The sequence below is a fragment of the Saccopteryx leptura genome, chromosome 2, assembly GCF_036850995.1.
Source record: "Saccopteryx leptura isolate mSacLep1 chromosome 2, mSacLep1_pri_phased_curated, whole genome shotgun sequence".
Taxonomy (NCBI): Eukaryota; Metazoa; Chordata; class Mammalia; order Chiroptera; family Emballonuridae; genus Saccopteryx; species Saccopteryx leptura.
Genome location: NC_089504.1, coordinates 102,025,480 through 102,052,559, shown reverse-complemented (window position 1 = coordinate 102,052,559; position 27,080 = coordinate 102,025,480). Strand labels below are relative to the sequence as shown.

The 27,080-nt window shown below is 45.0% G+C and overlaps 1 protein-coding gene across 3 annotated transcripts in view; it reads left to right on the top strand.

Moving 5' to 3' along the window:
• The first annotated feature begins 9,855 nt into the window (after positions 1-9,855).
• The window catches only part of SPIN1 (spindlin 1), an 86,672-nt gene continuing 69,447 nt past the window's right edge, over positions 9,856-27,080 (top strand). Inside the window, exon 1 of one of the 3 annotated variants that reach the window (XM_066368456.1) lies at positions 9,856-9,983. The gene's annotated coding sequence lies outside the window, so the exon portion shown is untranslated. Of the gene's footprint in view, positions 9,984-10,170; positions 10,301-27,080 lie in introns of those variants that run through there. The other 2 variants (XM_066368458.1, XM_066368457.1) reach the window with 2 other exon arrangements.

Below are 27,080 nucleotides of genomic sequence, written 5' to 3'. Positions count from 1 at the left end.
CCGTTAATGGCAAAAAGCCATTGTAGATTCCAGGCTTAGCAAAAGGCTAAATTCTCCCCCCTCCATCTCCATATTTGGCTTTGATGCTGAGTATTTGCACCCACTCCACTTGCTTCCTTGGGTTGCTGGAAGCAATATATCTGCCCTTCCTCTGACTCTTTGTTAGTTTCAGTTGTTGGTAGATTTCACTAATGTATCTTGTTTTTACCTTGGGAGAGTTCCTGACTTAGCCTTTGATGTGCAACTTTATATCAAGGTCCTTGATTTGCATAGGTCTATATAATAAAGCAAACTGGGGCTGTGAGGCACTCAGATACTGCCAGGCAGTTTGAAGAGTCCTCCCGGTCCCATCGTTTTTGTTTTGACAAGTGTGTTTCCTTAATTCCGCACTGTTATTTGGAGCCGCGCTGGTCCGCGGCAGTCCCAGGTGCCCAGTGTCTCATCCATGACTGGATGGCTCAACTCCGTCTCCCTACAGAAATAATCCAGTCTCTGGAGCTGCAAACTCTCACTTGTCCTCACCAAGCCCAGGAGGACCAGGACTCAGAGATGCAGATCTTCCCCATCTGCACATCTCCTGTCAAGTTTGCATCTGGGCTGTAACCGGTGCTTTGACTCAAATGGCTACTAGAGAGAGTACATGGCAAATAAAAACACAAATGAATGTGTGTGACCTAGACGGGCATGTGTTAAGCTTTGATTCTACTGCCTTGAGTTTGGGAGAGTAGGCTTTCTTTCATCCTAACCAATCTCTTCCATAATCTTTGCAGGCTTGTGCTGGGTTCTCCCCCATCCTATTGATTTTATTCCCCAGGTTCTTCAGGCTAGACTCCCCTCTTTATGCTGCTGTTTTGGCCTTTACTGCACATACCTCAAAGTTTTGCTGCATGATCTGGTTTCTAGTGCACATGTGCTTTCTGTGTCCCCCATGCCATCTTGGATTCTACTTGCATGTGCCTAGCAAAGAATTTCCCTTGTTGTTTTTATTTCTCCCTCACTCAGTAGTTCTAGCCAATGACTGTAGTAGGTTCTTCCTGCACGCTTAGGGGATCAAGTCCCCTCAGTGGAGGATGCAGCTGTCTCCAGGTAGCCTGTGAATGTTGTGGCTTCCTAGTGAATCAAGCTTAATGTCTGATTCCATTTGTTCCCTCCCTCTAACTAATGAGCTACCTATGCTAACACTTGCAGTTCAATGACTTTGCCCCCACTGCCTGGGGCTAGGTTAAAGGACCGATTGAGGGATTGTTGGGAGCCGATCCACTAATGCTGGCTAACTAGGTCACAGCAGGAGAAGATCCACAACTGCTGGTTGACAAAGTCACAGCAAAAGAAGATAGAGTCACCGCAGTAAAGACCAAGAGCTGTGGGTTGACAAAGTCACCGCAAAGGAAAGGCACAACGATACTTCCCCCTTTAATCTTTTGAATTAATCTGGCCTTATATTCCCCCCTTTTCTGGGTGTGTGCTATTATTTATGGCACAGGAATAATAGTACCGTGCTTTCCCTGTAGATTCGTAATTTCTTTGGAAATGAGACAAAAGGTGTAAGTTCCATAGAAAAGCCTGTAAGCCCCTTGAACTGGGCTCATAAACATAAGAGGCTGGCTATGATATCCCTCATAAAGGGTTAAGTTTGTAGAAGAATTTCTTCTTAATCATGTTAGAAAGAATAGATTGTGACTTGTGAATGGGTAGAAGGCAGTGGCTGTGCGCAAAGCACCTTTCGGCCTTCACTTAATTCATCATTTTTCCTCCCTAGCCTTTTCATGTTATAGAATAGAGAAACTTTCCTTTCTTCTTGCTTATTTAATCTGCAAATAGTAGAACACTCTAAGAAGAATATAGTTAGAATTTACTAGTGTGTGAATATAGTAAATAAATAAAATTTGACTAGACAATAGAATCTTAGAAAAGGAGTAATAGAATGGCCTGTTGCGTGGCCTGGAATGGAAATGTAGTCAGCAAGAAAAGAATGTTTTGCTAAGAGACTTGTTTTATGACTAAAGGCAGTTACTGGGCTTTCTCAGTGAGACATTCTCATGAGATTTATATACTTTCCCAAGGTTTTTCGTTCAGATAATAAAGAGGAATATGGAAGAATCCATAGAAGCAATAGCAATTAATGCCTTCTGATATTATGTTGCTACTAAGCTATCTTGCAGATGCACTCTATATATCTTTAAGCAAAAGTTACTCTTGATGTTATGACAATTTCTTAATAAGCAAGCCTTTTGAAGTCTTGTGAGAAAAATTAGGACACTGCATGAACTCAAGGCCATTTGCCTAAGCAAGCGGTGGTCCTTTGCTAGTCCTTAATGATTTCGTCTGCTAATCTTTCTCTGCGGCCTTGACTCACAACAACAGTAAAGTAGAGTTATTAATTAATACTAATCTTTTAGAAGTTTGTACCAATATTGTTACTGCTATTGTATAACTGTACTTTGAATAACTTACCACCTAATTTATAGTTTATAGATATGAATTAACTGTTATCTGGAAACATGTAACCATAGTGAAACAAAATACCATGTGATTGTAACTTAGTGTGGGTGCATAAAAAGAAAGCTAGACCAGCATTTGGTAGAAATGCCTGGCAGAAAATGCTAACTAGAGAATAAAGAGAAAGAAAAGAATTCGGCTCTCTCACTCCATTTTCTCCGACGCTGTCTCCTCCTGTGGAACCCCTGGATCCCCCCCGGGGCTGGACCCCGGCAAGGGATGACCCAGACAGCCACTGGGAAGTGAGCATCCTTATATACCAGGTGACTGGTGGCCCAACAAGCTCACTTACCAAGAAGTTAAGCTAATACAAAGAATTATCCCTGTGCCTGAAGTATATATACTGAATACTGAATGCTTTTTTGCTCTATTGAATAATGGAATAATTCTTTAATGACTAAAACTAATTTTAAAAGGGTTGGTTTCCAAGTGTCATATCAATGTCAGTGGGGTTCACTGTGAGTCCGTTTGCCCCACTCCCACATCACAAATGTGTAAAAACAAAAAAAGAAAGACATGAAGCCACTTTAAAATGGAGGTAGAGTTGCCACTCCAGAGGAACTGCCTTTTAGTCCTGTGCCTCAAACCTTTGGAATGTTCAAACAGGGCAAAATAACTGGGCCTAATGCAACACTGTGTCCCAAACAACTGTTTGCAAAGATAACAAGAAAGCAGTTATTTTGACTCCCGGATGGATGGCTACCAGACTGAAAATTAAAAGCGTTCTTTAGAATTAGCATCACTGTGCTAGCTTATCTGCACTCAGAGGAATTCCTTCCTTCTATTGATGTGATTGTTTCCTTTCTCTTTCTTTTTTTACTTTTTATTGAGTGATTGATTTTAGAGAGAGGAAGGAAGAGACAGAAACATGCATCTGTTCTAATAGGTGTCCTGATCAGGGACTGAACTGGCAACCTTTGCATATTGGGCAATGCTCTAACCAACTGAGCCATCTGGCCAGGGCTCCCTTCACCATCACCTCCTACTGGAACACTATTTTAGATTTTGGCTTCAATCCATTCTTCCCAATAGCTATTCTTTTGAATCTCAACTAAATTCTTGTTGCCTCTCCTCTGGTCTCTCATTTTTAGGTAAACAAATGTTTTAATCTCTGAGACAGAAATTCCTGTATCCCCAGTACAGGCTCTATTATAGGTAAACTTCTAACATGCCAATTTATAATTGCCAGCAAAACAGTTCTTGCAGGAGGAATATAGAAGTAGGCTCATCTGAGCTTCTGTGGTTAAAAAACTGTAAAGAAATTGACTATCTACAGCAGGGGTCGGGAAACTTTTTGGCTGAGAGAGCCATGAACGCCACATATTTTAAAATGTAATTCCGTGACAGCCATACAATGTCCCGTGTACGTTACGCATTATCCAATAAAAATTTGGTGTTGTCCCAAAGGATAGCTGTGAGCTGTGACTGGCTCCAGCCACCTGCAACCATGAACATGAGCGGTATGAAATGGATTATAATACATGAGAATGTTTTATATTTTTAACGTTATTATTATTTTTTAAAGATTTGTCTACGAACCAGATGCAGCCATCAAAAGAGCCACATCTGGCTCGCGAGCCATAGGTTCCTAACCCCTGATCTACAGTATTTGTTTCTGGAAATGCTTGTTTAGCAAGTTGGAAGAAAGAGGGGAAGCTTGGGAGGCTGAAGCAATGTGGCTTACTTAGTGTAAAAGCCAGTTACCACGGCCACCGTCTCAGCCACCTGGCCCATGCAGGTTCACATTGGATTCGGACAGATGGTAATGAAACAACGAAAACAAAAGCTTGTGGGCCATCATCTTTATTCCTAGCTTGCACCCAGCAGGCAAGTACAAACACACACTGGGCTCCAAAACCCACTCATTCAGCACTCACAAAGCTACTGACAGATCTGAGTTTTCTAGAGTCAAAGGTTTCTAGCTCACTATCCTCAATCTCCTTTGTTCCCCATCTCCTTCTCTCTATACAAACTCTGCACTAACTGGCTTCTCTTTCAGCACTCCACCATCTTGGCTGCTTCTCCTGGCCTACTCCACCTGGCCTCTCTCTGCTCTCTCCTCTAATGCTAATCTCAGGAACTAAGAGAGAGCAAGCTCCCGATCTGCCCCCATTTTACAGTGTAGAAATCAAAACCTTTAATCCAATATACAAACAAGGAAGTCTCTGATACAAAGTCACTTATCTGAGGCATAATGGGATTTCTCATGAGAGTGTACCACCCCACATCAAAAAGGGTGGGAAAGACTTAGTCCTAAAACCAAGCCGCAGGCTACAAGGATCCTGCCTGCCCACAGCCCGCCCCCAACACACATTAACATACTAATATTGTCACTTGGACAACTGGCTTCCATGTGGGCAGCGCCATCTTTAACAAAGTGAGCATAATATATATATATATTTTTTAGATTTTTTTTTTCTTTCTTAAGTTGGAAACGGGGAGGCAGTCAGACAGACTCCCACATGCGCCCGACCAGGATCCACCCGGCATGCCCAACAGGGGGCGATGCTCTGCCCATATGGGGCATTGCCCTGTTGCAACCAGGGCCATTCTAGCGCCTGAGGCAGAGGCATAGAGCCATCCTCAGCGCCCAGGCCAACTTTGCTCCAATGGAGCCTTGGCTGCGGGAGGGGAAGAGAGAGACAGAGAGGAAGGAGAGGGGGAGGGGTGGAGAAGCAGATGGACGCTTCTCCTGTGTGTCCTGGCCAGGAATCAAACCCGGGACTCCTGCACACCAGGCCTACGCTCTACCACTGAGCCAACTGGCCAGTGCCATAGTGAGCATAATATATATATATATATATATATATATATATTTTTTTTTTTTTTTAATTTTATTTTTTGTATTTTTCTGAAGCTAAAAACGGGGAGAGACAGTCAGACAGACTTCGCATGCGCCCGACTGGGATCCACCCGGCACGCCCACCAGGGGGCAACGCTCTGCCCACCAGGGGGCGATGCTCTGCCCCTCCAGGGCCTCGCTCTGCTGTGACCAGAGCCACTCTAGCGCCTGGGGCAGAGGCCAAGGAGCCATCCCCAGCGCCCGGGCCATCTTTGCTCCAATGGAGCCTCGGCTGCGGGAGGGGAAGAGAGAGACAGAGAGGAAGGAGAGGGGGAGGGGTGGAGAAGCAGATGGGCGCTTCTCCTGTGTGCCCTGGCCGGGAATCGAACCCGGGACGTCTGCACGCCAGGCCGACATTCTACCACTGAGCCAACTGGCCAGGGCAGCATAATATATTTTATCTGCCCAACATCTCCCATGGAAAGATTTCTCAGCTTTTTTTTTTTTTTTTAAATAAAATAATATTTACTTTAGAGAGAGAGAGAGAGAAAACCCCATTAATTTGTTGTTCCATTTATTTATACATTTATTGATTGATTCCTGTTTGTGCCCTGACCGGTGATCCAACCTGCAATGTTGGTGTACTGGGACAACACTCTAACCAATGGAGCTATCCAGCCAGGGCTGTTTCTATTGATATTATTTGAAGGGTCTGGTAGAACTGTTTTGTAGAATGTCTCTCAATCTAGATTTAACTGATTTTTTTTGCCTGGGATTAGATTCATTTTAAACATTTTTTGGCAGCTGTACATGAGTGATGTTAAAACCTATTTTTGACATTCAGCATGCTAATGAGCAAGACTTCAGAGGGTAGTAGTATGAGATACTACTAGCAGGGTGGGTAGTTGCCTCCTGGGGAGTGTGGCCCTTTCAAAGGTAGGGCTGGCTGAGTTCCCTGGCATTGATAGCTCTAGTGACCAGTACTAGAGGTAACATTTAAACCAGGGGTTTGGGGTGGGGGCACATTTAGTTTTGTCTGGAGACATTTTTGGTTGTGATACTGTTGGGGGGACTGGGTGTACTGCTGGTATCTAGTGAGAAGAGGCCAGCGGTGCTGTCAGTCATCTCTCTTGAAAAGAATTATCTGATCCCAAATGTCAATAGTAGAGAGGTGGAAAAACCCAGGAAGCCACCGAAATATTCTAACCAGCTGACTCTTTGGCACCATTCCTCCTTGTTCCTGAAATGCTCTACTACTACTGTCTGGGCCATCAACCTTAAACACACAAACTAAAGTAGCAATTTTCTAATACTTCCTGTTAAGTACAGAGATTCACTTTTATACACCTGTATTTAAATTGGACCTCTAGTTGGCCTGTGAACTTCCTGTGCCTGCCAATGCGTCATCTGGGATGAGCACTTTGTCAGAGCAGGCACTGTACCAAACTTATTTGGAAGAAAAGGCGCCAGTGAAATCCCAAGAGCATTGCTAACTAACAAGTGTGCTGCAGGTTAGAGTATACTGCATGCTTTCCTTTAACAAGTCCTGTCATTTAACTTGACAACACTGGGGAGGCAGTTTATCAGGAAGTGGCTGGCTGTGCTTTCATCCTCAAGGAACCATGTCTATCATGGGAGGACACCAGCTAGTGGAGGGCAAGGTGGGGGCAGAAGAGAGCCTGAAATGCAAGGTGGGTCTGGGAGGGATGGGGAAAACCTAGGATCGGGGGGGCAATGTGGGAAGGCGTTATATAGTAAACATGTTTTGATAGTTGATAAGTGTGGGTGTTTGTAAGTTGACAGTGCGGGTGTTTGAGAATGATAAAAACAAAATGTATGTAAGCATTTTATAGAACTTTTAACTTGTTATTGAACAAGACAATGTAAATATACTGCTGTATGGCCAGTAGCCATGGCCATCATCACAGCTGCCTAGCATATGCAGGTTTGAATTGGATTTGGATAGTCGGTAATGAGACAATGGAGCCAAGAACTGGTGGGCCATCACCTTTAATCCTAGCTTGCACCCGGCGGACAATAAAAACACACACTGGGCTCCAAAACCCACTCATTCAGTGCTCACAAAGCTACTGACTTATCCGAGTTTCCTAGAATCAAAGGTTTCTAGCTCAGCAGACTTATTTACCTCTGTTCGCCATCTCCTTCCTTCTCCCCGCACAAACTCTGCACTAACTGGCTTCTCTTTCAGCATTCCACCATCTTGATTGCTTCTCCTGGCCTCCTTCATGTGGCCTTTCTCTGCTCTCCTCTCTAATGCTAATCTCAGGAACCGAGAGAGCAAGCTCCCAGTCTGCTCCACTTCATAGTGTAGAAATCCAAACCCTTAATCCAATAATCCAATATACAAACAAAGAAGTCTCCGATACAAAGTCACTTATCTGAGGCATAATGGGATTTCTCATGAGAGTGCACCACCCCACATCATGCAATCAGTCAAGGGTGTGGGGAAAAGCTTAGTCTTTTTTTTTTTTAACAGAGACAGAGAGAGGGATAGATAGGGACGGAGAGAGTTGAGAAGCGTCAATTATCAGTTTTTTGTTGCGACACCTTAGTTGTTCATTGATTGCTTTCTCATATGTGCCTTGACTGCGGGCCTTCAGCAGACTGAGTAACCCCTTGCTCAAGCCAGCGACCTTGGGTCCAAGCTGGTGATCTTTGCTCAAGACAGATGAGCCCACACTCAAACTGGCGACCTCAGGGTCTCGAACCTGGGTCCTTGGCATCCCAGTCCAACACTCTATCCACTGCGCCACCACCTGGTCAGGCAAAAAAGCTTAGTCTTAAAACTAAGTCTTAGGCTATAACCATCCTGCCTGCTTACAGCCTGTCCCCCACACCCAATGCAAAGTATAAGTGAGCAAACATATATTATATTTAAAAACTTATTTGACCAACAACTGCTCACAAATATTAGGGGATATTTCATTGCTTCATATTCATTTTGAAATATCCCCTAATTTTTGTGAGCACTATATTTACATGTGAAGCAAAGAAAATTGCAAACAGGCGCGGTGGCTGGTTCATATACATAGCTATCGAAAGGACTAATCACAAACACTTGAAGACTTCATTCCACCAACCTAGATTGAGCCGGCCACTTGTCTGAATTGTGAATGAAGTAAAGCGTATGTGATTTTTACTTTGCATTTTGTCTGTCTCTAAGTTAAATTAAATTTTCCTAACACATCCTGAACCCTTGTTCAACAGCCATAAACATGTGATAAGGTGCCAAGAAACTATAAAACAGCATTAGCAACGCTATTTTAAAGAGGGAAAGTCAGGACTCCTACCCCCTCCTTTCTGTGAAGAAAGGAAAGAGAAGAATGCAGTAGGGCTTGCAAGGGCAACTGGGTCAGCTAAGTCATAATTTAACTACAGAGCAAGGAAGATGGAACTTATTTGAGAATCCCTTCACTTCTCTTTTCTTAAAAGTCTTTAGGGTGTAGCAATGTTCTCCTTTTGATAGATCTATAGATAAATGTTGTAAGAAGGCAGTAAAATTCAATGAGCTTGTTAATGAGATTAATGACTTTTGTACCATGCTCCTCCTCCCAAGCCCAGCTAGTGCGGAATTTGGTCTTTAAAAAGGGGCCTCAGAGCTGTGTTGGGGGCTGCAGGAGTTGTTGTGTTTGTGGAACTCGCTGGTCACTTTACAACATATTCTTCCGAGGATTATTAGGACAGAAGGTGAGAGGGCAGGGTTAGGGTTCTGACGCGGGATTCAGCTTCCAGGTCTCGCATTTAACTCCGTAGGAGTGAAAACTGTTTTTCCTCTGCCCCCCTCCTGCAAACACCTACCCTACCGACAGAGGAATCCTTGGGTGGACTAAAGTCGAACAAATTCGCCAGCGGTTGTGGGCATGCCTGCTCCTGATCTCAGGAGAGCCAGGCGAGTTCTTCAGTTTGCGGTAGGCGCTGGTCACGGGGGGAGGGAGGGAGGGGTGTTCAGGTCTTGCAGAGGCCTCCCTTCCCCTCCACTGTCCAGGTAGGGCAGGAGACGGACGAGGCCCGGGCCCGGGCGACGGAGGTGTCTCCCGTCAAGCGAACCGGCGATGGGGACCACGGTTCAGCCCGCGGATGCCCGTGCCACCGTGTCCAGCCTCATCAGACGGGCGGCGTGGCGTCCGCGCCGCAACACGACCTGCTTCAATCCAAGCACAGGAGAGAGCGGGTCATCCTTCCAAGGCCTCCCAATGCGCGAAAATGAAACTTCCCTAAAAGCCCTATTTCCGGCGTCAGTAGCGTCAGCCCGCGGTCTGGGGGCTCCGCGCCCCGAACACTACCTCTTCTCTGCAGGTACCTAGAGCCCGGCTGACCACGCGGCCCCGAGAGTGCGGCTCCAGACCCCGCCCCGCCGCCGGCCCACGCCCCGTAGACCCCGTCGCACCCCAGGTCCCGCCCCGCCGCCAGGTGAGCAGGTCCAGTCCCCGCCCATTGCCGGCAGCGCTTGCGCAGTGTGGCCCATCGAGTCGGGGCCGGGCAGTGCGGCCAGCGCATTCGGCGGGCGCAGTGCGCGTGCGCCGCGCGGCCGGGGGCGGGCGGGCGGCGGCGGCGGCGGCGGCGGCGGCGGCGGCAGAGCGGGGGCGGGGCGGCGCCGTCTGGTTTGGCTGGGCCAGGGTGGGAACGCGGCGCGGGACGGCTGAGCCCACGGGCTGAGGACAGCGGCCTCGGAGGCCAACAGGTGAGGCCCGTGTGCCGTGGGGAAGCAGGCGTCGCGAGGGGGGCGCGGCGGGCTCGCTGAGGGGCGGTGGCACCCGTAGAGCGGCGAGCCACGGAGTATTGTCCGGGCGGCGGGCGGCGCCTGCACAGCGCCCCCTGCCGGCCGGGTCGCGGGCGGGGGCCTTCGGCCGTTCGCCTTTGTTCACCGCCCCCGCCAACATGGCCGCCGCCCCCGGTCCGGGCACACCGCGCGCTTTGTTCCGGACGCAGCGGCCCCGGGCGGGCGCCGCGGCCTCAGGAGGGGGGGCGATGCGGCGGGCGCCGGCGGGGGCGGGTGGGGTGAGTTGCATAACGTGAGCGGAGCCAGGGAGGGGGAACGGGACCCCCAGGCGGGGGAGGGGCTGGAGGGAAGGGGAGGCTAGGAGTCCTCTGGGGCTTGGAAGTGGGGAGAAAGGGGGGAGGGCGGGGGAGGGGCCGTGTGGGGGGAGGGGCGTGGCGGGGACAGGTCCGCGGGGTTCGGGTTGTGGTGGCGCGGATTCACTTGTAAGGGGATGGATGGGGCTGAGACCCCGGAGTGAGGAGGGGGAGAGGAAACTGTCCCGGTGGCACGCCGCGCCCCGCCGCTGCCTTTCAGTCTGGGCTGTGGGCTTGGCGGGGAATGCGGCTTTTCGGGGCTTTCCGTGACGCCCACCGCTCCCTTCCTGGCGCGGCACCCTGTGTCCCGGGCTCCCCGCTCGGAGCGGGCGGGTGGCGAGGTCTGTGTGCTCGCACCTACTACACTTTTCCTCACGATGACCTTGAGCGCATTCTGCAGCGTTTGTGGGGATGAATTGCACGACGCGGAAACTGCGCAGTGCCTTGGGTTCGGTTCTGCCCGCCTCTGAAACGGGGGTTCGGACCCCCCCACTTTAAAACTAGACTGGATTTTAGTGGTGGTCTCCGCAGTAAATGCCTCGAAATAGGCATTCCAAGTCTTCAGTGGTTTTTTTGTTGTTGTTGCTTTCTGTGATTTGTGGATTGGGATTCCAGGTTTCGGAGAGGATTTTTCCTGAACGTTGAACTGGTATTACTTGGCTATTTTGACTGCACATCACAAAGCAACTCGAGACACACAAGTGTTTTAAAGGATTACACTGTGTAATGTGGCTTTTGCAAAAGACATAGTTAAATGCAAATGCCTATATAACTTCTGTTGGAATTTTCTGAAAGGATCTTTACAATTGGAAAGGATTGATGGAGGATACTCTGTACTTGCTTTCTTCATAGTTTTTGTTAGGAGGTGAGCATTAAACCTATACTTGGGGATGTATGTTAGGACAGACTGAGTTTGTGGGCACTCTTATTGTTTGTGAACTTAGCCTGCAAAATTTCAGAGTGGGCTCAAGTGAAATGAGACTTCTCCCTACACCATCGTTGGTTAATGGGCAAACAACGCAAAAACTACAGTAGCTACTAATTTACAAAACGTTTATTATCAGATAATAATATATGTAAAGGTTGCTCAATATATATCATATCGGCATGAGATATCAGTTTCTTGTGTGGAATAAAACAACTTATTTTTAATTTTTTTTTTTTTTTTTACAGAGTCGGAGGAGGGATAGACAGGGACAGACAGACAGGAATGGAGAGATGAGAAGCATCAATCATTAGATTTTCGTTGCGCTTGCAACACCTTAGTTGTTCATTGATTGCTTTCTCATATGTGCCTTGACCACGGGGCTTCAGCAGACCGAGTAACCCCTTGCTTGAGCCAGCGACCTTGGGACCAAGCTGGTGAGCTTTTGCTCAAACCAGATGAGCTCGCGCTCAAGCTGGTGACCTCGGGGTCTCAAACCTAGGTCTTCCACATCCCAGTCCAACGCTCTATCCACTGCGCTACAGCCTGGTCAGGCTATTTTTAATCTTTTGAGTAGAGAAAGAGTAACTTAAAATGCTGTGAAATGGATAAGGAAAAGGGTCTTTGATGATTCTTTATGCTTAGTTTGGGATTTTTTATTTAAAGACTTGTGATGATTCCAGGAATGTTGCTAGTATCATTTCTAACGGTACCTTTAATTACCAATTCAGAACCCAGTAACACTATTTTTACTTAGTTTTGGTATATCCAAAGTAGTATTGCTTAAGGGCAATTCTTTGTGGCACTACAGACGGTTCCCAGTTTTTGACTTTACAACGGTGTGGAAGCAGTGTACCTTACATAGAAATCGGACTTCGAGTTTTGAATTTTGATCTGTTACGGTGCTGTTGGTATACTGTCCAGTACTCTCTCCTGATGCTGGGCAGTGAGCCTGGCTGCCAGTCAGGCACATGATCGCAACCAGTACTCTACTGTGAACTGTGTTGCTGGTGTATTTGGGACATTGTTTGGGTTATTGCATTCCATCATGTCTACCGAATGGCCATCAGTGTGTCCTGTTTCTGGTGAGAAAGAGAAAGGCAGTTACTATTGAGATGAAACTAAAGATAATTGCCCAACTGTAGGCTAATATTAAGTGTCCTGAGCACTTTTGTGGTAGGCTGGGCTAAGCCATGATGTTTGGTAGGTTAGATGTATTAAATGCATTTGTGTGTGTGTCCCAGACATAGAGGGACAGATAGGGACAGACAGGAAGGGAGAGATGAGAAGCATCAATTCTTTGTTGCAGCACCTTAGTTGCAATATGTACTTTGACTAGGGGGCTACAGCAGACCGTGTGACCCCTTGCTCAAGCCAGCGATCTTGGGCTCAAGCTGGTGAGCCTTGCTCATACCAGATGAGCCCTTGATCAAGCTGGTGACCTAGCGGTTTTAGACCTGTGTCCTCCATGTCCCGATGCTCTATCTACTGCGCCACCGCCTGGTCGGGCTAAATGCATTTTTGAATTACGGTATTATTGTATTTTCAACTTACAATGAGTTTGTTGAGATATAACCCCACTGTAAGTCTAAGAGTATCTGTAGTTGTAAGGGATGCTCTAGAGTCACCTAAGTTTGGGAAACAATGCTATTCCTTTCCTTCTCTCCTAGAGTCACAATTAAATTTTTACATTTGGGCTGTAAGAAATGGTGCAGTAGTGATTTTTGTATTTAGTTCAGATCCCTTTTTGTTTTGTTTTTAGTGTGTTATGTATTAACACCTGTGAAATATAGGTAATGTTGGTTATGGGAGCCCCTAAAGTGTGTCTTTGATAATAGAACCCCTCCTTTAATTGTGAACTGGGAGGTTGATATGGTTTGTGTATGCCTTTAGTGTCAGAACTGACTCTTTTTGTATTGATGAGACATTGTGAGAGTTATTAATTTGAAGTCTTAACTAGAAGTGTAATTACAGTGTTTTCACTACCCAGTGCCTGATTGTACAGCTAACCTGGCTGCATTCCTTACTTGTTAACATTTCTTTCCCCTGGTATTTTAGAACTACATGAAGAGGATATAGTAGGTTCTGAAGTTACTAAGGCCGATTTAAAGATTGAAAGTAGTGTTTGTTGGGTGTTTCTTTTGGCTTAGCTGCTGGCAGGATCTGGATTTTCTGAGGAAGCGCTTAGTATATACCCATGTAAATCTTTCCTTATGTTTACTAGATGCTTAATCAAATGTGTTTTCTTTCTCTTTTCTTGAATAAAAAATTGGAAGAGGGGAATCAAGTATTTTGTTCAGTTTGGGAGACATGATGGTACTGTGAAAAGGAGATGAGCTTTGAAATTGGATATGGATATAGAATTTTTTTTTTTTTTTTTTTAAGTACAGTAAGAGGAGGGGAGTTAGAGAGGAACTCCTGCTTGCGCCTCAACTGGGATCCATCTGGCCAAACTACTAGGGGGTGATGCTCTGCCCTTCTGGGGCATTCCTTGAGCTTATTAGCACCTGAAGCGGAGACCAAAGAGCCATCCTCAGTGCCGGGGGCCGACTTGCTCCAATCGATCCTTGGCTACAGGAGGGGAAAAGAGAGAAAGAGAAGCAAAAGGGGGGTGGATGGAGAAGCAGATGGGAACTTCTGTGTGCCCTGATCGGGAATCAAACCATGACATCCACATGCCAGACAGATAGGTCTACCTCTGAGCTAAGCCATCAGGGCAGAGATAGTATTCAGACTTTCAATTCAGAAGCGTTGTGTTGAAATCCACCCCACTGGTCCAGAGACACGCAGCTAGTTCATCACGTAGCCCTTTTAAACTTTTGATTTCTCATCTGTAAACTGGGATGAAACCTATCGTTTAAGGCTATTAAATTACAAAGACTGGAGAGTTCCCAATACAATTCCTGAAAATGAGCAGTGGATGCCAAATATTGTTGACTTCCTTGTTCTTCCTGCTCTTGAACTTTGCTCTCGTTTTGTTTTTTTCTTTTTCTTTGACAGAGAATCAGAGAGAAGGATAGATAGGGACAGACAGGAAGGCAGAGAGATGAGAATCATTAATTTTCGTTGTAGCACTTTAGTTGTTCATTGATTGCCTTCTCATCTGTGCCTTGACTGTGGGACTTCAGCAGATCGAGTAACCCCTTGCTCAAGCCAGCGACCTTGGGTCCAAGCTGGTGAGCTTTACTCAAACCAGATGAACCCGCGCTCAAGCTGGTGACGTCGGGGTCTCGAACCTGGGTCCTCCGCATCCCAGTCCAATGCTCTAGCCCAGGGGTCCCCAAACTACGGCCCCCTGAGGCCATTTATCCGGCCCCGCCGCACTTCCGGAAGGGGCACCTCTTTCATTGGTGGTCAGTGAGAGGAACCTAGTTCCCATTGAAATACTGGTCAGTTTGTTGATTTAAATTTACTTGTTCTTTATTTTAAATATTGTATTTGTTCCCGTTTTGTTTTTTTTACTTTAAAATATGTGCAGTGTGCATAGGGATTTGTTCATAGTTTTTTTTTTATAGTCCGGCCCTCCAACGGTCTGAGGGACAGTGAACTGGCCCCCTGTGTAAAAAGTTTGGGGACCCCTGCTCTAGCCACTGTGCAACCGCCTAGTCAGGCGCTTTCGTTCTTTTAGCGTGATATTTTTTTCATGTTGAAGTAAACAAGTTCTTAGTTGTGTCCCAGTATTCAGTTTAATTTTTAATATTTATTTGCTTATTTTTTGGTACTAAAATTGCCATAAGTCTTTTATATCACATATCGAGTATGGGCATACTGACCATGTGCCCATTACAAGGAAGATGCACCTGTATGTGATAAGGAAGTCTGTATGAGGGTATCTGGGAAGTGAAGGTGATGCTCCAGCAGAATACAGAGTAGGAAGAGGACAGAAGTCTAGGTGGAGGGATAGTCACAGCAGAGGCCTGAGGGAGGACGGGAGGCCATCTTAGATTTGAATCCCAAACTGAAATGGGCCTCGTTGCCTTTACCCCATGTATATTTGTGGAGTGGAAAGAGGACAGTTTACCTTATCAAGAGTACCTTTCAGTGGAGTGGCTCCCGGGTATAGAAAGTGCCTTGTGTGTATTGAGCAGGATGATGCTAACCACTGCTGAGCCAGCTGTAGTTTGGCATGGCCTGTTTTTCTTTTTCTTATTTTTTTTACAGGGACAGAGAGAGGGAGGGATAGATAGGGACAGACAGGAACGGAGAGAGATGAGAAGCATCAATCATCAGTTTTTTGTTGCGACACCTTAGTTGTTCATTGATTGCTTTCTCATATATACCTTGACCACGGGCCTTCAGCAGACCGAGTAACCCTTGCTCAAGCCCAGCAACCTTGAGTCCAAGCTGATGAGCTTTGCTCAAACCAGATGAGCCCACGCTCAAGCTGGAGACCTTGGGGTCTCGAACCTGGGTCCTCCACATCCCAGTCCAATGCTCCATCCATTGCGCCACCGCCTGGTCAGCTGCATGGCCGGTTTTTCTAGGGATGAATTTGAGGCCAGATTTTATGTAATTCCGCATATCACGTTAAAGCAATTGGTGTTTATCCATTAGGTGGGGGAAGCCATTGTCAGGCATTGAACAGTGTGATGGCGGTCTGGAGGAATCTGCCATTGTAGTAACTCTAGTCTCCAGAGTCTGGCCTGCTTGGGAAGGTGGGTGACATCACTTGAGGCAGGAGAAATTTGTCTAATGTTAATGTGTTGACTTTGGGGTTTTTTACTTTATCTAGATGTTGATATAGTAATGTTGAGGAAGTACATCAAAAGACTAGTAAAGCACCTTATTCCATTATAGATGTTTTCAGGTTGGAATAATGTCTTTTAAATAAAAGGTGAAATAATTTTATTTTAAACTTAGATTATATTTATTGTAAGTAGATCACTTTGGTTATAGTTATATCTTTATAACCTAGGTTTAATTTTTTTCCTTTTTTTTTTTTTTTGTATTTTTCTGAAGTTGGAAACCGGGAAGCAGTCAGACAGACTCCCGCATGCGCCCGACCGGGATCCACCCGGCACGCCCACCAGGGGGTGATGGTCTGCCCCTCCGGGGCGTTGCTCTGTTGCGACCAGAGCCACTCTAGCGCCTGGGGCAGAGGCCAAGGAGCCATCCCCAGCGCCCGGGCCATCTTTGCTCCAATGGAGCCTTGGCTGCGGGAGGGGAAGAGAGAGACAGAGAGGAAGGAGAGGGGGAGGGGCGGAGAAGCAAATGGGCGCCTCTCCTGTGTGCCCTGGCCGGGAATCGAACCCGGGACTCCTGCACGCCAGGCCGACGCTCTACCACTGAGCCAATTGGCCAAGGCCAGGTGTAGTTTTTTGATCTGTGTGCAAACCACATGTCTGTCTGTTGTGGAGTTTGTGTGTGTGTGTGTGTGTGTGTGTGTGTGTGTGTGTATGATTTAATAGTAACTCATCGCAATCTGAATTGACATTTCTAGTTTGAGTTTTAGAGCCTGAAAAAAGTGGTAAGAATGTTGTTCCTTTTAATGTGTGTGGGTAGTTTGTTCCTTTATTTTTGTTTTTTTTCTTGTGTATCACTGGTCCATGGGTCTTGTTGTGTATTCAGTTTGTTTAATCAGGTAGTCCTCATTCTTTTTCTTAAGCTTGTCCTTAAGGGAAGTTTTAAGCTTACCCTTAAGGTAGTCCTTAAGGGTGTGGTGGTGTCCTTTCGGGTAGTTTTCTTAACTTGGATGCAACCCCATTAATCTTTGAACTGTTCCTGTGTCTGAGGTGTATTTTTTGTTTTTCCTACCCAGTACTTGTCAGTTGGTTTTTTTAACCCCATTTATCTGGAGTAGAATTTAGATATCAAATGGTGTTGTGCATCCTGATTGCTACTGGAATGCCTCTGTTTTCACTGTACAGACTTGGGAAATATGTAGATTTTGATTTTTGTATTGATACTTCCTATTCATACCATTGAAAATTTGCCCTTTTTTTAGCAACATCATTTACTTTTCTTTGCCCTTACACTACATAGTACATATTATACTGTAGCATATATATATATAGTATACTTATATAGTATATTATTATTTGAAAACACTAATAATGTTTGTAGGTTTATATTTTATTATTTTTTTTCATTGCGACACCTTAGTTGTTCATTGATTGCTTTCACATATGTGCCTTGACCGTGGGCCTTCAGCAGACTGAGTAACCCCTTGCTCGAGCCAGCAACCTTGGGTCCACCAAGCTGGTGAGCTTTTTGCTCAAACCAGATGAGCCTGCGCTCAAGCTGGTGATCTTGGGGTCTTGAACCTGGGTCCTTCCACATCCCAGTCCGACGCTCTATCTACTGCACCACCTCCTGGTCAGGCTATTAATATTTTTCTTAATACATACAGTTGACATTCTGAGTTACAAAATTATTTAAAAATATTTTTCTCTGATTATATTACCAATTTGATTATTAGTGAAATCTTTACCTTTTAAGAATTCTTATTTAATGTAGTTTTTCTCAGTGTAAGAAACGTGTGTTCAGAAAGTTGAAGCCGTGCCTGACCAGGTTGTGGCACAGTGGATAGAATGACGGACTGGGATGCGGAGGATCCAGGTTTGATACCCTGAGGTCGCCAGCTTGAGTCTGGGTTCATCTGGTTTGAGCAAAGTTCACCAGCTTGGACCCAAGGTCACTGGCTTGAACAAGGGGTTACTCAGTCTGCTGAAGGCCCACGGTCAAGGCATAGATGAGAAGGTAATCAATGAACAACTAAGGTGTCGCAACGAAAAACTGATGATTGATGCTTCTCGTCTCTTTGTTCCTGTCTTTCCCTATCCATCTCTCTCTGTCTCTGTTAAAAAAAAAGTTCAAGCCGTATTGAAAAGGTATGTTTACAGCCTCCCACTTTTACCCCATTTTTATTAGTTCTTGGTTATTCTTCCAGTTTCATTTTTGCACATATAAGCTCCTATATGTGTTTTTATTTCTCTTCTTAGACAAAATAGAGATCATTTTACATAAGGTTACTCTTTTTCTTTTGTGCTTGCAGTTTGTGTCCTAACAACGCACACTTGGTCTGTTCATAGTGTGTTTCGTATACTGCTTAAGAGAATAACCTTGTGGACAATAGTGTATATAGTACTTACACAGGAATGGCTGTAAGATAGATTTTTGAGAAAAGGATCAATATGTTTAACTCTGGTAGTGTCAAAAAATTTAAAAAGGCAGATCTAATTATGTCACACTTTTACTTAAAACTCTCAGTAGCTTGCCTCTGCTGTAAGGATGGAACTATATCACATGGTCTCAAGGACAAACGTCATTTTCATCTTTTGGAACTTCTTCCTCACCGTGCACTATGTCTTCCCATGCTTTTCCAGCTCTAGCCATGCTGATGCTCCTGCCATTTCCCGTGCTCACCACCATCTCCTCCTGTACCAGGGAACACACACTGTCCTTGTCTTGCTATTCCTAGTCTTCAGAAGTATTTTCAGGCATCACTTTTTCATGAAATGTTTTCGTGTGAGTTTGTGAATATGCATAATAAAGATAGAAACAGTAGCCAGGGCACCCCATATACCTGCTACAACAACCATCCATTTTCTAAAGTGTTTTTGACCTCCCTGAGGAGACGTTGCTGTTCCTGGTTCTTGCTAAATTTATAGTGCTATGTTTATATAATTTAATGAATTTTTATTTTCCCAGAAAGACTGAACTTTGTTAAAGTAGAGACTTTCTGTTTTGCCCATAATTACTTTTCTAGTACTTTGCTCAGTGCCTGGGTTGTGAGTGCTCAAACCCCCGGGACAGTAACTGGAATTGTCCAGGGAAAGGGGAGCCTGTGTGTTTATGTCTGGTCTGCTACAGAGGTTTTTGCAACAGTGGTTGTTAGGGGTCCAAAGAGCTGATGTAGCAGCTTGCAGACAATAAGGCTGTTGTCTGTATGCCTGAAGTAGAGTTTGAAGTTCACAGGGCAGGCATGTAGAAAAGGAAGATGGGTGTGTAGTGGGGAAGAACATGAGCAAGCTGGAGGCCACAGCAGGCTAGGTTGAGAGCTGTGTCATTATTGTTGTCTGTGACCTTGGTCATATGGGCAACCTATAAGAAGAGTTGGGTCCTTGTTGTGGAGTTAACTGACCACACACACTTGGCCCAGGAGGCAGAGTTGCTTAGGGGGAGGGTAAGGTACAAGCAGTTGTAGTCTCAACCATGTCTTGAATTAGTGAGGTGGAGGGGAAGATCAGTGGGTACAGGTTACAGAGTGCACCTTTACTGTGCTCCTGCCTGCTGCACAAGAAATCTCTCTTGTGGCGTTCCCAAACCAGAAACAGATGGGAGAGGAAATTCTGGGAATGTGATTCAGCCATGTTAAAACATTACAGAGCAAAATGATGAGCTCAGTGTTTTAAATTCCCAGGTTCCACATAAGGGAGTTTCAGTGTCTGCCCTAAAAGTACAAATTAAATTCCTGATTTGTAAGTAAGAGCATTGATTGATAAGGAATGGGATCCTGAAAATTGGATTAAGGGCATATGATCAGATTCTAACAGCTGCAGACCTTGAAACCCTAGATTCTGCTGTACTACCTTTGCTGATAAAAGACTTTCTCTCTCATTCCTGAGGAGCTTAATCTCCATTTGCCTGATAAACTGGTACTTGGCCTCTTTGTACATTGTCCAGCAAGACTCCTAAGGGTGAGGTGCAACATGTGACCCATGAGGAGGTATGCTACCCTCAAAAAGATTGGTTTGCCACTGTATAGGTAGGAACCAGGGGAATATGGGTGGGAATGGATCTCAAGGGTGTGGGATAACGGTGGAAGGAACATGAAGTTGGGTTAGACTGGATTTGATGATGTGGGCACACCAGCAGAGATTCTCGACAATTCATGTTGCTTGAGGGGTTAAAAAGGGCTCTCATCATTTGAGATAACTCAAAAGGTGGCCTGTGCTAAGTGACATTGAACTGCTAGAACTGCCTTGGTGTACCTTAAAAGAAGGGCCCACAAACTTAGGGAGACTGGAGTGTCAGTGGATTTGTCATGAAAGATCTGCTCGCCCACCCTGGGGGTTTAGAGCCCATGCCTGCCTCATCCCACAACTGTAGAACCTTTGTGAGGTGAGCCCAGTATTCTTGAGAGCACTGGTCACTTCTCTTTGTGGGTCTGAAGTAACACTGGGAACTGGTGGGCACTGAACTGTGACTGTACAGTAAATGTGAATCCTAGGGCAGCAGGTCTGTTGAATGGTCTTTTTTATTTAGAATTAATCTCCAGGTTACAGCTATTGGTAATTTTTTGGTTTACCCTGGTATTATTGTTTAATCCTATAAACTTTTCCCTTTAAATCAGGGGTAGTCAACCTTTTTATACCTACTGCCCACTTTTGTATATCTGTTAGTAGTAAAATTTTTTAACTGCCTGCCGGTTCTACAGTAATGGTGATTTATAAAGTAGGGAAGTAACTATAAAATTTATAAAGCAGAGTTACAGCAAGTTAAAGCATATAATAATAATTACTTACCAAGTACTTTATGTCGGATTTTCGCTGTTTGGCAGAATACATCTTTATAAAACAACTGACTGTAGTTAAATCTATCTTTATTTATACTTTGGTTGCTCCGCTACCGCCCACCATGAAAGCTGGAACGCCCACTAGTGGGTGGTAGGATTCACTACCACTGCTTTAAATTGACTCAGTAAAACATAAAAGCAATCCCACGTACTTTCCATTTATAATTACTTTTCAGTTTTGTTTTTTTTAAATTTTATTTATTTATTTTTTACAGAGACAGAGTGAGTCAGAGAGAGGGATAGACAGGGACAGACAGACAGGAACGGAGAGAGATGAGAAACATCAATCATTAGTTTTTCATTGCACGTTGCAACACCTTAGTTGTTCATTGATTGCTTTCTCATATGTGCCTTGACCACAGACCTACAGCAGACCGAGTAACCCCTTGCTTGAGCCAGCGACCTTGGGTCCAAGCTGGTGAGCTTTTGCTCAAACCAGATGAGGCCGCACTCAAGCTGGCGACCTCAGGGTCTCGAACATGGGTCCTCTGCATCCCATTCCCACGCTCTATCCACTGCGCCACTGAATGGTCAGGCACTTTTCACAGTTTTTGAAATATTATTTATAAAGTAAGGTTCACCTAAAATATATACATGGCCTTTAAATAATTCATGTTAGTGATGGGATTATAATTTAGTAGGGCCTTTTTGGAAAGTGACTTAATTATACTTTTTTTTTTCTTCTTTTCCAAGTGAGAGGAGGGGGGATAGACTTCGGCATGCACTCCAACCTGGATCCAACTGGCAACACCCATCTGGGGCTGATGCTCTGCCCATCTGGGGCCATGCTCACAACCAGGCTATTTTTAGCACCTGAGCTGGAGGCTAATGGAGCCATCCTCAATGCCAGGGGCTGATGTGCTCAAATCCATTGAGCCATGGCTGTGGGATAAGAGAGAAAGAGAAGGGGGAGGGGTGGAGAAGCAGATGGTCGCCTCTTCTGTGTGTCTTGACTGGAATGACTTCCACAAGCTGGGTTAACGCTCAACCTCTGAGCCAACTGGACAGGGCCAACTTCATTATACCTAATTTAAAATGCACATACTTTGGCCTAGTAGTTCAACTGCTAGGAAGTTTTTGTATAGGTGCAAGTGCACAAGTATACAAATGTATGTGTAAAAGTATTGGGGTTAACGGTAAAATAAATGGTTTTTATATCCATTTAAAAATCTGTTATAGTGCATGGGAAACAATAGTAAGAGAAGCAAATTGTAGAACTGTATATTTTGTTTCAAGATGTTTGTGTAGTTATGTTATGCTTTAAATATTTGTACAACAATATGTTAGATTCGTAGATGTCTCATGAGTGGTTATCTCTGGGAGATGGACTGATGAAGAAAGGGGGCGGAGTGTTCTCTCTAAAAAAAGTAACACTTTCGGCCCTGGCCGGTTGGCTCAGTGGTAGAGCGTCGGCCTGGCGTGCGGAAGTCCCGGGTTCGATTCTCAGCCAGGGCACACAGGAGAGGCGCCCATCTGCTTCTCCACCCCTTCCCCTCTCCTTCCTCTCTGTCTCTCTCTTCCTCTCCCGCAGCCAAGGCTCCATTGGAGCAAAAGATGGCCTGGGCGCTGGGGATGGCTCCATGGCCTCTGCCCCAGGCGCTAGAGTGGCTCTGGTCGCAACAGAGCGACGCCCCGGATGGGCAGAGCATTGCCCCCTGGTGGGCGTGCCGGGTGGATCCCGGTCGGGTGCATGAGGGAGTCTGTCTGACTGCCTCCCCATTTCTAGCTTCAGAAAAATACAAAAAAAAAAAAAGTAACACTTTCGCTTCAGAAATTTTTTTTTTTTTTTAGGTAGAAAGAGAAGGACGGACAGGAAGGGGCGAGAGATGAAGCATCAACTTGTAATTGTGGCACTGAATTGTTCATTGATTGCTTCTCATATGTGCCTTGGTGGGGTGGGGGGGCTCCAGCCTAGCCAGTGGCCTTAGGCTTAGTGACCTTTTGAGCTCAAGCAAGCAACCATGAGGTCTTGTCTATGATCCCACGCTCAAGCTGGTGACCTCAAGGTTTCGAGCTTGGGTCCTCAGCGTCCCAGGTCAATGCTCTATCCACTGTGCCACCACCTGGTCAGGTGCAAATAGCTTCTTAATTTGAGTTAATAGCAAATTTACCTTTGGTTAGAGGACTGTTGACTTTTTAGTCTTGTATGTCTTTTTTTAATTGTAAAATACACTAAGTACAGAAGAGTGACAGAGCCATGGTTTGTGACACACCAGCTGTGGAACCACTGCCCGTTTCATTATGAATTTTATTCATGTGGTCACATGCATTTGTAGTCTATTCTGTGTATTACTCATGGCTTCTTATTTTCCTGGTAAGTGTTGAGTTGTTTCCAGTTTGAGACTGTTAGTTCAGGTCCCCAAAGAACAAGAAAAAGGCAAGTTGGGATTAGATCTAAATGTATTGAGGTAAATAGCAGTGAGGCCAGCCTCCTGCAGGTCTGATGAATGTGGAGGAGGAAGGGATGGAGAGTGTTTAATGGGGACACAGACTTATGAACACAGTGTAATTCTGAGAAAGCTTAAGCAAGACCAGTGAGAGTCCTGCAGCCAAAGTTGCATCAGAGGCATCCCTTGTCCTGCAGAAGTGGGCCTACTTGAGCATCCTGACTACTTGAAACAGTTTGTGTAAGGGATGCACGGGTTGAAGCTGAGGGGAGGGTAGTGATAGATTTAGCGGTGGTCCCAGGTGTTGCAGGAAGTGACACCCGATGGAGAAGACCAAAGATGCTCAGACAACTTAATAATAGAGGAAGGAGAATTTATTAGTAGCTGGAAGAGCATGTGGGCCTAATAGCACCAAAGCACGAGCTCTCTGAACAGGTTATTTACCTTTACAGTATCTGAGCAATGGGCAGGTGATTCCTTTGTTTAAGGTTTCCCAGGACTTGAGAGGGGTGGGGGAGTTCTGGTGGGGTCAACAAGGGGAAAAGGGTTTTTCAGATCACTGGTCTTAGCTTAACTATATACAGATCCTGCTTTTCTTGCTTTGTGTTGCAAGCAGCTCCAAGCAACCATTTAGAGAACTATGGGATATAGTTCATTTATAACTGGCTGACTCAGTTATCCCTGCTGGCTCCTTTCCCTTGTATTCCTCTGGTTTCTCCCCTCTCAAGGGAAAAGGGAGGCTTGCTCCCTCTTCAAAGGGGCTCAGCTTGTTCCATTTTCATGGCTGGTGTGGAGCTCATGGGAGTAGACTTGTGAACATTCAGGTACATGTTCCTGGCACGCTTTTCTGTCATATGCAATTACTGGGCCACATATTACGCTGTGTTTAGTATTCGTAGACAATACCGTACCTTTCCAGAGCAGACACACTGGTTTTTGTTCCTGCTGCAGTGAAGGCATTTTTGTGGCTCCACATCCTCACCAATATTTGGCATTGTTATTCTTTTTAACTTTAGTCATCCCAGTGGGTGGTTAGTAGTACAAATATTGATCAATTTACGACCTATGCAACTTACGACCATTCGACTTTAGGACCACAATTGCTAGCCATGACTGCTCTGTGTCTGGCAACGCAAGCGTTGCCCAGCTGGGCATACGACAGTGCGGACCAGCCTCCGGCAGCACCACCATCTCCGCGTGCACCATTTCAACTGTTATTCCAGACTCAGTATAGCAATTTGTGTTTTGTGTCTTGGATATTTTTCATCAAACCCCTCCCAAGATGTCTATCTATCAAGAGGAAATTGTCTTTGCAAATATTAAACCAGTTGTACTGGTAATGCAGTGTTTTACTTAAACCTAACGAATGTAAAAATAAGAAACAAAATGGTGTAGAAATGATACAAATGGCATAAAATGAACAAAGAAAATTATGATATATAACAATAATGAAAGAAAATTATGATAAAATATGACTTAAAGATTTTTATAATGTCATTTCAGTACTGTACACATAGCCTACTCAACTTACGACCAAACTGTCGGAACCAATTGTGGTCGTAAGTCAAGCACTAGCTGTATCTTACTCTGGTTTTTGTCTATGTTAGATGTGGCCATGTGATTTGTCTTAGCCAGTGACACGTGAGCAGAAGAGACTTGTCACAAAAACTTTTTATTCTTTAGGTGAGAGGAGGAGAGATAGGCAGATTCCCACATGCGTCCCAAATGGATCCACTTGGCAATCCTATCTGGGGCCAGTGCTCTAGTACCAAGCTATTTTTAGTGACTGAGGCTGATGGGCTCCTCAGTGCCTGGGGTCATACTTGAATCAGTTGAGCCACTTGCTGTGGGAGGGGGAAAGGGAGGGGGGAGAGAAGCAGATGTTTGCTTTTCCTGTGTGTTTTGACAAGGAATTGAACCTGAATGTCCATACACAGGGCTGATGCTCTATCCACTGAGCCAGGGCTTCAGAAATGTTTTATTTATTTATTTTAAAAAATTGATTTATTTTAGAGAGACAGTAAGTGGGAGGGGGGAGAAAGAAATATATATGAGGGCCACAAAAACTTTTAATCACAGTGGTGAGATTTGCCACATCTTCTACCTGCTGGTGATTCTGTTTTGAAATGGAGCTTCCTGTAGTGCAGGTCTTGTATGTTTTTATAGGACCTGGGAGCAGAGGGAGGAAGGGAGGAGAGGGGAGGAGCAAGAGTGGAGTAAAGAGGGAAAGACCAGGGAGCAGGGAGTGGGAATTTTTCTCAGGCACCTAGGATTTCTGGGGTTGTTTGTGAACATTGTATACTTATTAACCTATCCTGACAGGTAAACCTTTCTTTGTTTTTTTAATAGACTTTATTTTTGAGAGCAGTTTTAGGTTCTCAGCAAAACTGAGCAGAAAGTATAAGTTTTGTACTCTGACCCCACACAGGCATAGACTCCGATGTCCTGCACCAGATTAAACATTTGTTACAGTTAGTGAACTTACATTGACACATCATTATAGTTTGTATTAGGGGACACTTTTGGTGTGTATTATGTTCAGTGGGTTTTTACAAATATATGGTGGGTATCCACCATTATAGTAGAATATAGAATAGCTTCACTGCTCTAAGAATACTCTGTTCTCTGCTTATGTTTTACTGATTTCTAAATTCCTTTGTGGTCTAAACATTATAATTAAAGTTTATGAGAGTTTTTGAAGCTTTATGGCCCAAGAGATGATCAAGTTTTGTAAATGTTCCATGTGTACTTGGAAAGAGTGTTTTTCTGGATTTGTTGGGTGCAGTGTTTTTTGTCACTTCAGCTTGGTTAATCATGTTAAATTCTTCTATATCCTTAATCTTTTTTGTGTGTGTGTGTGTGACAAAGAGTCAGAGAGAGAGGGATAGATAGGGAAAGACAGCCAGGAAGGGAGAGAGATGAGAAGCATCAATTCTTCGTGTGGCACCTTAGTTGTTCATTGCTTGCTTTCTCATATGTGCCTTGACTGGGAGGTTACAGTCGACTGAGTGATCCCTTGCTATAGCCAGTGACCTTGGGCTCATGCTGGCGAGCCTTGCTCAAACCAGATGAGCCTGTGTTCAAGCTGGCGACCTCGAGGTCTTGAACCTGGGTCCTCTGCATTCCAGTCTGACGCTCTATCTACTACGCCACTGCCTGGCCAGGCCCTCTCCGCCTTCTTAAAGAATTGTTCCAGGCTAGTTTGGGGGACACCAATTCCCTTACTTATACGCTGTGTTACTGCATATACTTCTGCCATGTGCAACCAAACTAGTTCGCCCATGTAATCAGTAAGTACGACACTAATGGCATAAGCCAAAATACTCGTGTCTCAATTTTTTTACTTTTTTATGGAAGTGAGAGGCATAAACTTGAAATGTCTCATGTTGAGACTGTTGTAACCCGAGGACCCCTTGTAAATATTGACAGAAACATTATTAGGCCTTGGAGTCAGCATATTCCTTACCCTCCACGTTACCCCCTGAGAAGTTCCTTCTTTTACTTCCTTAAAATTGTTTGTTTCTGCTAATAAATATCCCTGCAAGATGGTGCTTGGGGCTACCGTCTGTACCCTCTGCAAGAGGTCTTGATGGTAGCCTCCCCTGCGTAACCTCGGTGTAGCTCATCTGGTCTCCAAGTAGTCATTGTCTTCATGACAAGTGTATATATTTTTGACTGCCCTCCATTATTTAAGCAAGAGAGACAGGAAGGAAGAGAGATGAGAAACATCAGCTCATAATTGCACACTTTAGTTCATTGTTTTTTTTGGTTCATTTTATTGATCTTAGAAGAAGGGAGAGAGCAGGAAAGAGACACGAACATCTATTCCTGTATTTGTCCGGACCAGAAATCAAACCTTCAACTCTGCATTTTGGG